Below are 11447 nucleotides of genomic sequence, written 5' to 3'. Positions count from 1 at the left end.
CGGATTCTAATTTGAATATACGATAGAACAAATGTTTGTTACGCGGGAACTCAAACACAAAGCCTTCCAGCTGCCGTTTGTTTTCGGGCCCCCCACCTGGCCTAAGTGCATTATTGACCTAGTTGAATTTCTTAAAGTGAAATGTGTTAAAAGATGAGTAAATTACCACTTACGCAGAAAAACTACAGACATGATAATATTTGATGGTAATTAAAATATACAAATATACGTATTTCTGCTACGCGGAAATTCAAACGCAACCTGTTTCTCCAGCTGCCGCTTTTTTGTATTCCTATTTCTTTTAGTGATTTGTAGAAGCGGGGAGAGGCGGTTCATTATTTGAATAGCGAATCCGGCTATTAATGCGAAATTACGTATCACGCGTCAAATTTACAATGAATATTTTGGAACAGAAGCATTTTGCCATCCTCGAATACTATTGTGAAGTTTCTCTACTATGGGCATATACAATAATGTTTATATAAAAAATAATTTTGTTTTATTATATATCCACAATACGTGCGTCCGTCAAACACATAAACCACTGGTGCAATTATCATTTGCATAGCTAGCATATCCTCCTTATGAAAATCACTGATAATTTAACTTTGACTACTGTGTTACTACCGTGGTTCGTTCAGTATTATTTCAATGTGTGTTTTGTGCGAGTTTATGCCACCTTTCCTTTTTCTAGATTGTACACAATTTTAGAATTACCCTCTGGCAGGCATAGAGTTTCCTACCAAAATTACTAGAGGGAACTCTGGCGCTGCAGTCGTTGTCCTACCGTGGGAATGATGGGAAGTCTGATCTTCGTGCTTGTGGATTCAGACGTTCTTGTGGCTTTGTATATTACTCTATATAAATCTTATAGTCGTATATTTCAGCGCAATCTATATTCTTCAAAGTGCAGAAGACGCCCGGAACGCGTACAATTGCTATTAATTGCAACGATTGAGCTTGTCCAGGTGGCCAAATCGAAACGCGCCAAGCGTCTCAAGGCACTGGCATGCCCGCGATAAACTCGTAAGGGCGTTTCATTCGTTTGTCGATATACATGCGTCCGCGGTTTGATAGTTTCAATATCAGGCTTCTGTGCTAGAGTTCCTGTGTTCGAATCCTGCCGTCAGGCAATTTTTATGATGTTTATTTAATTACGTATTGCGCAATATACTGTTGCAAATGACGAGTTTGCAAAGTCACAAAGCCGTTTGAAGCCAAAAGGACGAAGTTTAGGCAAATCCATGTACTTCCCATGCTGGGACAACCGCCTCCATTGCAGCTCCCATAGACACTAGCGCCAGAGTTCCCTCTAGTAATTTTCGTAGGGAACTCTATGCTGGCAGGCACCGATGTTCTTCATTTTCAGACAGATTTTTGTTAGATGGCGAAAATAATTAACTACAATGTTCAGGTAGCAAATTTAAATGACTCCCCAATTGAAGTTCTAATAACTCAGCTTAAAAATTTGCCATTGCGGAAATGAAGCGGCCTATTAAAGAAGTACAGTATACTAGTGAGTTGAAATTGAGAGACAAGCATCAATTTTGATATAGCCATCCTCAAACCCTTCTAACATACACATTTATGCATTCGCTTTGCAGTAAACATCGTATGAACTGCTAGACGAGGTATTCGTATAGTAACTGTAGCCCCTATTTATTTTGTACAATAATTTGCGAGTGGGTACCTCAAAGGTGAAGCTAGTCGTTCGAGTTTCGCTAAGTAGACTGTTTGACCTACGCTTTGACTTCGCAATTGTAGTACCACATTAGTTACACACGCTACACATTATAAACGCGTAAGCATTTGTATGCCTAACCAGCGGGGAAGCCCGTCCGTCCGTCACGTAAAGCAAATTACTACAAATAAATTAGTACAAAAGTTAATAAATTTCGAAGGAACAACGTTGGCAGGGGCGAGTTTCGCACCTACGACACCGCGCTCAGAAGTTGACTATTTTACCCCCTAGGCTATACACACCCACTTCTTTCTTTTATTTATTACACGGGTGAACAATTTTCAGCAAAGCAACAAGGTATGTTTCATTTGGTTCCTTACGAACATGACACACGCAAAAATGAAATAAAACGGATCAAGCGACCTGCCGAGATGGACATTGATAAACATTCTGGTCAGTTCATTTTACCAAATGCAACGCGTAAGCAATAGTGAAAAGAACGCCCACAGGGAAAGGATCACCTGTGAAATTGCCTGCTTTATCTGTACCACTTCCTCCACTCACTTTAAAATCAAGCGTTCCAGTTCGACTTCTAGCGCACCTTGGGACGGCATACTATCGGCTTCGCCTGAACGCCCATATTGAACAACACTTACCATTACAGTCCTTCGACTCACCATCAATGTGATGCGGTAAATACCGCCGCACATATTTTGTTGGAACATTCCGTACAGATATGAATCCACCTAATTTAGTCGAATGTACTCTGGTTCCGAAGAACCGCTTTTTGATAAGAATTGATTTAAGACTTGGATGGAACACAAATGAACTTTGCACGGCGGCTTTTACCCCTTTTTACCATGGTATTGTCAACCCGCCGCCGCGATGGCGGCACAGTCACGGGATAAATTTATAAATATTGGGGTCTATATATTACATTTATTCTAGTATTTTTTATCATCGTGCGTAAGAATTATTATTAGAAACCTGATGAAAAGGACGAAAGTGAAGAGAGTAAGTAATTAATGTATTAGAACGGAGACCCGGCTTGTTCCTTAGTAGGAACAAGTAGGCGTAGCTCCCAGAACAATATGAACGAGAGGACACAGATATTCAACGCTTATCTTTTTCTTTACAGCCACTTTAAATGTCGCCGTAGATGCTGCATAACACCATCCACTGAAGGGAAATTGACGGTCCCACACACCACCCTCGTGCATTGATTGCACGAGTTACGTTCTAATACTGGGTGCGGGCGGATGTCAGGAGGTGGCATTTCGTGCTGTCCCATAATTAGTTGGTATGGTATGGTATGGTGAAACTTTAAAGAAGTCCTGCAGATCGTGAGTCTTCACGAAGCGGGCCGCTCCCACGTGGGAACCGGAAGGCCGAGCCTTTCGGCCGCATCGTGGGCCTGCTGGACAGCCCAGAGTTGGTCAGCCAGAAGAGGGCTGAGGAGGACCGCCTCCCATCTGGCCGAGCTGTTAGCGATGATAGAGCGTGACCGGGCACACCGCCAGAGCATATGGTCTAATGTGGCTATATCTCCACAATCGTGGCAGGTAGCGTTGGTGTAAGTATTCGGATATATTTTATGTAAGAGCGACGGATTCGGATAGGTATTCGTTTGTAGTAGACGGAGCGTTAATGCTTGAGCTCTATTGAGGCGCGGATGAGGAACAAAGTAGCACCAGTTTTTGTATATACACGTTCCTGTGCGCAAATGCGCACTTCATATGACGTCATTAAAGATGACGTTCGACCGTAAGGGCACCACGTGGCACCATTATATTCACGTGCTCTCCATTGTATAACAGGTGCAACACCTGGGAAACAGCTCCATATCTCAAATACAATAATGAAGCAAAGAAAATTTCGCACTGAGAAGAGTGGACAGCTCAGCACTATCTGTAAGCACGTGCTGATCAATCACATCTCAACATCCGGCCTGCATTACAGCCGGCGCTTTTTTGCACCACTGGTGGGTGCTGGGGACACCGAGCCGATTAATTTTGATCCATTAGGTAATCACAGCCTTTTCCATGCGGTGTGACATGATTTGGCTGCCTAGTGGTCACCCAGAGCTCAACAATGGTGCAAAAAAAGCGCCGACCACCGTCTAACGCGATCATCGAGTTGGAATGGCTGAGCACTTTGCACGTTAATGCATAGCTAGTTAGCGTGGATACCGTGCCAATTGAAGTAAAGAGTGGGCGTAATGAATGAACATGGTTAACCGGGCGAGTTGGTATAGATTTACGGTTGTTTGGAAGCAAAAATGCACAAAGGAAAGGAGAGCCTGACGCAACGAGCGTAGACTGGAACTAAATTGTATTCACACAAAGAATAAATACGTCTAAAAACATGGAGAATTAGATACAAAACGGAATGGAAAATCGTAATAAAACACGTCGCGTCCAGAAATGAAATTTCTCACTCTAACAGAGACGTCGAAGGTGAACTCACGCAAGTGTCACTGTTTCTTTTTTTTTTTTTTTGATAAAAAAAAGCTCCAGCCTTTTCTCTATAGTTCGCGAGTCCTGATTGCGATACAGGATAGAGGTGCGCGATAATTCTTGGTAAACAGTTATCAAACAGGACTCGCGAACTAGGCAATAGCTGAAGCATTCAATATATCTGTCAGAGCGAGAAATGTCCTGTCCGGACGGCACGTGCACTTAGTATAATTTTTCCCTTGTCTTCCTTTTCCTCCTTTTTTTATGTTTTTCTCACGTATTTATTCCTTGCGTAAATAAAATGTAATTCAAGATTACGCTCGTTCTGTCTCGTTCTTCTTCGCGGTGTGTGTTTGTGCTTCCAAACAACCGAGAATGACGAAGCTCGAGTTGCACTGTCACTTCCGCTATAGCGACTATTTTTTATCCCATCGACTGCTTACATGTTTTTCCATTCGGAAGAAGGAAACATTTCTTCGAAAGAAAACGGTAAAGTGAGAAGCAAACATGTGTATGAGCATTAAGAGCCGCGACATCATAAGATAACCAGTGTGTTGAGCCTTTCAAATTACTCATTGAAAGGCCGACGGAATGCAAAAAAAAAAAAAGAGAAACAATACAGCCACATGCTTAAGTATAAGGGACGGTCCGGTCACATGTAAGGTGCCGGTCTTCCTTCGGGCTGACGTTACGGACGATCGTCCTCGGCGCCTGACTGCCGCCGAGTTCGTTCGCGGGTCTTTTTAGCTGACCCTGCCACGGCTCCCATGAGTTCGCCTTCTGGCGCATTGGAATGCTGACGGCCAGTGCTCCGTCGCCGCCTGCCTGGTGCGCCAACGTCCGAGCGGTCTTCGCCGGACACGGACTTCCGAGCATGACTGCCGTGTTTCCTGGCTCTTGCCGAAGGGCCAGTGGCTGCGAGGTTTTTCGGAGGCGGACGCTGACCCGGATCGTTATCTTCGGGTGAAAGAATTTTTTGGGCAAATTCAGCTCCACCGTCCGCGGTGTCAGTGGGCTGACGTCGCGAACCGCCTGCTGTCCCTCGCTTCGAGATTGGGGCTGCGACAGGGGGGGACGTTTGGTCCTCCCGAACGGATTGCCGTCGCGCACCGCCGCCATAGGACATTCGTCGCTTTGCGGCACCCCCGGCAGCGGTACTGTCAGCGACGACGGACTGTCTCCGCGAGCTGACGCTGTGCCTCCGCGCCATTTCTATGGCTCCTGTGTCGGTTCGCTCGTCGGCAGCGGCTGAGAGTCGCCGTGGTCCGTCAGCGCGGGACGCGCGCCTTCCTTTCGAATGGACGGTGGCGCGGTTCTCGGAGGCTATGGAATGTCGCCGCACTGGGCCGCTGAACAGATTGAGCGTCTTGCTAGGGCTCAAGGTTCTGCGATCCTCAGTGGCGACGGACGCGTGGGACACGCTGCCTATCTGCGTGGTAGCGAAGTCGAAAGGCCTGCCCTTGGTAGCCTTGTAGTACAAGTAGAACTCGTAGATAAGACTCGTGTAGTACAGCTGGAAGAAAAATCGAAAGCGGTGATTTAGGCGAACTTTCTTCGCGCCTACATTTTTTTTATAACGGTGTCACACGTTCTTTCGGATTCCTGATGAACTGCCTAAAGTGTCAATTCAGCACGTAGTGTGCGTTTTATTTGGTAGACGGAAAGTATCAATGACACCTAATACGACTCCATTTAAGAATTGAAGGGACATCTCGGTTGCTAAAATAGCACAACTGAAATCGTAGACAAGTGGTACGTCTAGAGCAAACTTAGTTCAGAAAGCTTCTGTTTCTTGTCAACATCAAAAGACTGATTCAATCACCAGTCTTCCGTTTTACCGTTGGCGATCGCGTCCCTCAATAAATCTATGGTGTTATTCGCCGAGTATATCATCAACTGCAGATAGCCCTTATGTGGGATGTGGGGCATTTCGTGTCATTCGCGAATAAACTAAAATTTCAGAAGCACCTGTTCCTGTAAAAGAAAAAAAAAACTGTACAGCTTATTAACTAGCGCATGCAAAGCCTGCTACTGAAGCATACGGCCTGTTATTGTGAGAGTATATTAGAAGAACCTAAAACACAGCCATAAAACAAATTATGGGGTTTAACGTGCCAAAACCACTTTCTCATTATGAGGCACGCCGTAGTGGAGGACTCCGGAAATTTAGACCACCTGGGGTTCTTTAACGTGCACCTAAATCTAAGTACACGGGTGTTTTCACATGTCGCGCCCCCATCGAAATGGGGCCGCCGCGGCCGGCATTCGATCCCGTGCTCAGTAGCCCAACACCATAGCCACTGAGCAACCATGGCGGGTAACAGAGCTTTAGGAAAGGCATAAAGACGTCCTTACAGACCAGTGTATTAAGCTGCTTGGCATATAAACAAAAAAACGAGTTGCCTATAATGCGATTTTGAAAATGGAACGCAATTTTAACTGTTCGTTCTAAGCTGACGAATATCCTAAATATGGAAGTCATGCTTGTCAATATCTAACCTTACATAACGAAAATGTGGCAGCGGGGTGCGGTAGAGCATCCGCCCCGCGTGCAAGAGGACCATGGTTCGAATCCCGGTGCCGCGCAATTTTCCACCGGATTAAAAAAAATACGCATGTTGATAAAATTGCACAAAAAGGCCTGCAGTGCGGCTAGATCCCGGTGACCAGAACCGGTAACGCACTCCCTCACCGGAGCAGGATTGGCCACCCTGGTGCAGTACTTGGCCACAATCTCCTATATGAACACAACAATCAAACCCCGGCCCCTAAGTCCCCAGCAGCTGCGAAGCAACTGACCACGGCAGCGGTCAGACCTGCGACGCAGCAGAGGGTCCTAAGAATCCATGCTTCCGGACAGGCAGCCATAGGAATTTGAAATCCTACAAGTAACGCCGGAATAAGTAAAGAAAGGCTTGGGAGCTATGCAAAGGGGAAAGACAGCTGGTGAGGATCAGGTAACAGCAGATTTGTTGAAGGATGATGGGCAGATTGTTCTGGAAAAACTGGCCACCCTGTATACGCAATGCCTCATGACTTCGAGCGTACTGGAATCTCGGAAGAACGCTAACATAATCCTCATCAATAAGAAAGGGGACGCCAAGGACTTCAAAAATTATAGACCGATCAGCTTACTCTCCGTTGCCTACAAAGTATTTACTAAGTTAATCGCCAATAGAATCAGGAACACCTTAGACTTCTGTCAACCAAAGGACCAGGCAGGGTTTCGTAAAGGCTACTGAAAAATAGACCATATTCACACTATCAATCAGGTGATAGAGAAATGTGCGGAATGTAACCAACCCTTATATATAGCTTTCATTGATTAGGAAAAAGCGTTTGATTCAGTCGAAACCTCAGCACTCATGGAGGCATTACGCAATCAGGGTGTAGACGAGCCGTATGTAAAAATACTGAAAGATATCTATAGCGGCTCCACAGCCACCGTAGTCCTCCATAAAGAAAGCAACAAAATCCCAATAAAGAAAGGAGTCGGGCAGGGAGATACGATTTCTCCGATGCAAATTCACAGCGTGTTTACAGGAGGTATTCAGAGACCTGGAGTGGAAAGAATTGGGGATAAGTGTTAATCGAGAATACCTTAGTAACTTGCGATTCGCTGATGATATTGCCTTGCTTAGTAACTCAGGGGACCAATTGCATTGCATGCTCACTGACCTAGAGAGGCAAAACAGAAGGGTGGGTCTAAACATTAATGTGCAGAAAACTAAAATAATGCTTCACAACCTCGGAAGAGAACAGCAGTTTACAATAGGTAGCGAGGCACTGGAAGTGGTAAGGGAATACTTAGACTTAGGACAGGTAGTGACCGCGGAACCGGATCGTGAGACTGAAATAATCAGAAGCATAAAATGGGCTGGGGTGCGTTTGGCAGGCATTCTGAGATCATGAACAGCAGATTGTCATTATCCCTCAAGAGAAAAGTGTATAACAGCTGTGTCTTACCAGTACTCACTTACGGGGCAGAAACCTGGAGGCTTACGAAAAGGGCTCTACTCCAATTGAGGACGACGCAACGAGCTAAGGAAAGAATGATGGGTGCAACGTTAAGGGATAAGAAAAGGGCATATTGGGTGGGGGAACAAACGCGAGTTAATTTCATCTAAGTTGAAATCAAGAAAAAGATATGAGCATGGACAGGACGTGTAATGTGGAGGGAAGATAACCGATGGTCATTAAGGGTTACGGAGTGGATTCCAAGAGAAGGAAAGCGTAGCAGGGGGCGGCAGAAAGATAGGTGGGTGGATGAGATTAAGAAGATTGCGGGGACAACATGGCCACTATCAGTACATGACCGGGGTACTTGGAGAAGTATGGGAAAGGCCTTTGTCCTGCAGTGGGCGTAACCAGGCATCTGCTGATGATGATGATGATGAACTAAAATGTAAGGTTATGTATTGAGGAGCACAATTTCAATACTTAGGGTGTTCGTCAATTTAGAACAGACATTTAGCTCCTTTATTGACAGCGCAAGCAGGGTTTAGAACAGAAAATTTTGTACTAGTTGCTTACCTTTATTTTCTAGTTCAGAACGAAGAGAGGCACAAGTGCTTCCTTCGCCATGTTCCATGGAGCTTATTTTATGCCTCACTGTGTGCACTTTGTATTTCCACTGCCATGTCCCTAGCACTGGCTAGTCAAGATATCTGAGGCAACTCTCCTCCACCTTATCGAAACTTATGAGGAAAAAGAATTTAATAATTTGCGAACTTTATTCGGAACTCTCAGATGCATACTTGAAAATACGTGGCCTCCACACAGCTGAGAAGAGGGAATACGATTATTTGTGAATCTAAGGTACTTGCTGTCATACTATGAATGAATGGTTAACGTTTGCTCAAGCACCCCTAGATTCGCAAATTAAATGCAATACATACTCGCTATGGTAATAAACTTCTCAGTAAAAAAATGCACCATCATCAAAATAATCTGACAAGAGAGAGTGTTGCCCTCTTTCTTCACATAGGATTGTCATGAAAGTGTTAGATTTCTATTGATAAACAATTTGTTCCGTCTCTGCAAACTTATGCCAGCGATATCAGAATAAACAGCTTTAAGTGCTTGAGTGTGACGGATAAACAATGAAACAGTGTAGAACATGCGCGCGACTGTCCAATAATAATTAATTTCAAGTTCGCGGGCATAGATTTTCTACCGCAGCCTTCAACAGTTCTACTTATGTTTCATAATGCGCCCAAAATGTAACAGTCGCGCTTACCTTCCAAAACGCAAGGAAGATGATCAGCGGTGCCCAAAACGCCACAATCTTCACCTGTTTGTTAAAGCATTGGCAATCTCTCTTTAGAAAGGGCTCTCAGGTAGTGTGCATGGCGCACTGTTTTTTCACGCAATGAAGAATTCACTAATGCATGCAGTACTTGCCTTCTCTCTTGCCGATAGCTCGTTTGCATTCACGTTGGTGTACTAGAAACAATGCATGCAAGAACGATAATGTGAGAGAATATCGCACAAGCGTATGAATACTGAAACTTTATGATTGGTGACGTACTCGTAGCTCAGGGAGCTCGACCATCGCTAATATCTAGCTCAATGTCATATGCTACATATATCATGCACCTCCACTGAAGGGGTCTCCGAAGTATTAAATTAGCAAAATTTCATTTTTATCGCAGCGAACTTGTTCAACTGAAAATCAAAATGTGCGCTGTGAACACCGCCATAAGCCACTCTCATTCCCTGCTTACTCTCAGCACGGCGACGAAGCTTATTTTTTATGTTTTCCGTGCATCGAATACTTGTAGTCAGCCTGGTACACGCTCGTACGGTAGCAACTAAGTAGAACGTCATGGCGGAACATACAGGATTTAGATATAACGTCGAGCCTCGTTCTAACGCACGGGATATAACCGAATAATAGATATAACGAAGCAAACGTAATTGCACTTGAAAAGCCAATGGAGATCCGTACATTTAAAACCTCGTTTTATCGAAGTGAAATTGTCCTTACAATGCATATAACGAACTATGTTCCTCTCCGAAAACCAAACAATACCCGACCCTTCCGCGCCGAGTTCATAATTTTCCACAGGGTTCGGCATTCGTTCGTCACGGCAGTTCAGAACTGCCGCGGCGACGCGTCGAACACGCTGTGAGCAACACTGGTGTTTCGCAATCTGGCGCAATCTGCGGGGTCACACGCACGCCTGCACGAGTCGCGCCATATTGTGCGTCTACGCGCGGCGGTGCGAAAGATTAGTGCATTGACTTCTCTCTTTGAGAACAGCGCGCAGCGTAGGCAGCTGGTTTTGGCCTTCAAGATTTCCTCGGCGAAATATGCGAGGGGATTACCAGGCTATGCATTCACTTCTCCCTCTCTCTGCGCCATGCCACGCGGGCTGACAGCTGGGCGTGGCCTCCGAGATTGCATTGGCGCTGGTGCACTCTCGGAGACCACGAGCTAAAGTTAGCGTGCCTGGTCGATCACACAGCGGAGCGCTGTGTTATGCGCCACGTGCTACTCGACTTCCACGAGTTAAGCGGAAAGGAGACGCGAAAGACCACCACAATAGAACAGAAGGTAGCTATCTAAAGGCTGTCGCGTCAGGCGCTAAGGAGTCTCATGTTTCACACGCCGAAGATTCTTATGTTGTTTAATTCAGATTTCATCTCATGCGTCGCCGTGTAGCGGTTCCGCAGGCCTCAAGACTGTCTTCTTATTTCCGTGTTTACAATTGTGCACCCCATTGCGAATACATTGCAGTAAGTGCCAATAATGGATATAACGAAAAAATTTTGGCTACTACTTCAACTTTGTTATAAGGAGATTCTTATGTATAGGCAAAAGAAAAGCGTCATATCGAAGAAAATAAGCCCTTTCTCTAGCTATTATGAAAGGCTCTATGCACCGCAAGTTTGAGGTATACGAGGACGAATCGCAAAGCCTTTGCCCTGATTATTTATTCTCTTGCAAATTACTGCTGTAATTGCGACGTAAACATTTCTCATGGACCAGCCCGGCCTCATCTGTCGGTAGCTCCGTAGCATGGCGCTGCTGTCAGTTGTTGAAGATGGCGCTTCGGCTTGACACGTCCACGGCGTACGTGCAACGGAGTGTGATTCGTTTTCTATGGAGCAAAGGACGAACGTCCATCGAAATTCTCAGGTATGGTGAAGCTCACGTATTGTGAAAAGTGCCTCACTTTGATAAGTGTGAGGTGGTGCTGTTGTGAGTTCGCAAACAGACATGAATACTTGCATGGCAATGAGCGTTTGGGGAGGCCGCTTGCGTTGCCGCGCGCGTGCGTGCAATAAGCTCCGGCCATTTCATT

General features: G+C 45.4%; 1 long non-coding RNA gene across 1 annotated transcript; it reads right to left on the bottom strand.

Moving 5' to 3' along the window:
• Positions 1-4632: 4632 nt before the first annotated feature.
• LOC126538292 (uncharacterized) lies at positions 4633-9432 on the bottom strand. Its single transcript, XR_011893055.1, has 2 exons — positions 9377-9432; positions 4633-5650 (listed from the first exon to the last, which is right to left on the bottom strand). It is a non-coding gene; the product is annotated as an uncharacterized lncRNA (long non-coding RNA).
• Positions 9433-11447: the final 2015 nt, after the last annotated feature.

The sequence above is a fragment of the Dermacentor andersoni genome, chromosome 3, assembly GCF_023375885.2.
Source record: "Dermacentor andersoni chromosome 3, qqDerAnde1_hic_scaffold, whole genome shotgun sequence".
In the NCBI taxonomy this organism is placed as follows: Eukaryota; Metazoa; Arthropoda; class Arachnida; order Ixodida; family Ixodidae; genus Dermacentor; species Dermacentor andersoni.
The sequence above is the reverse complement of the archived record's forward strand: the minus strand, read 5'-3'. Positions and strand labels throughout refer to the sequence as shown.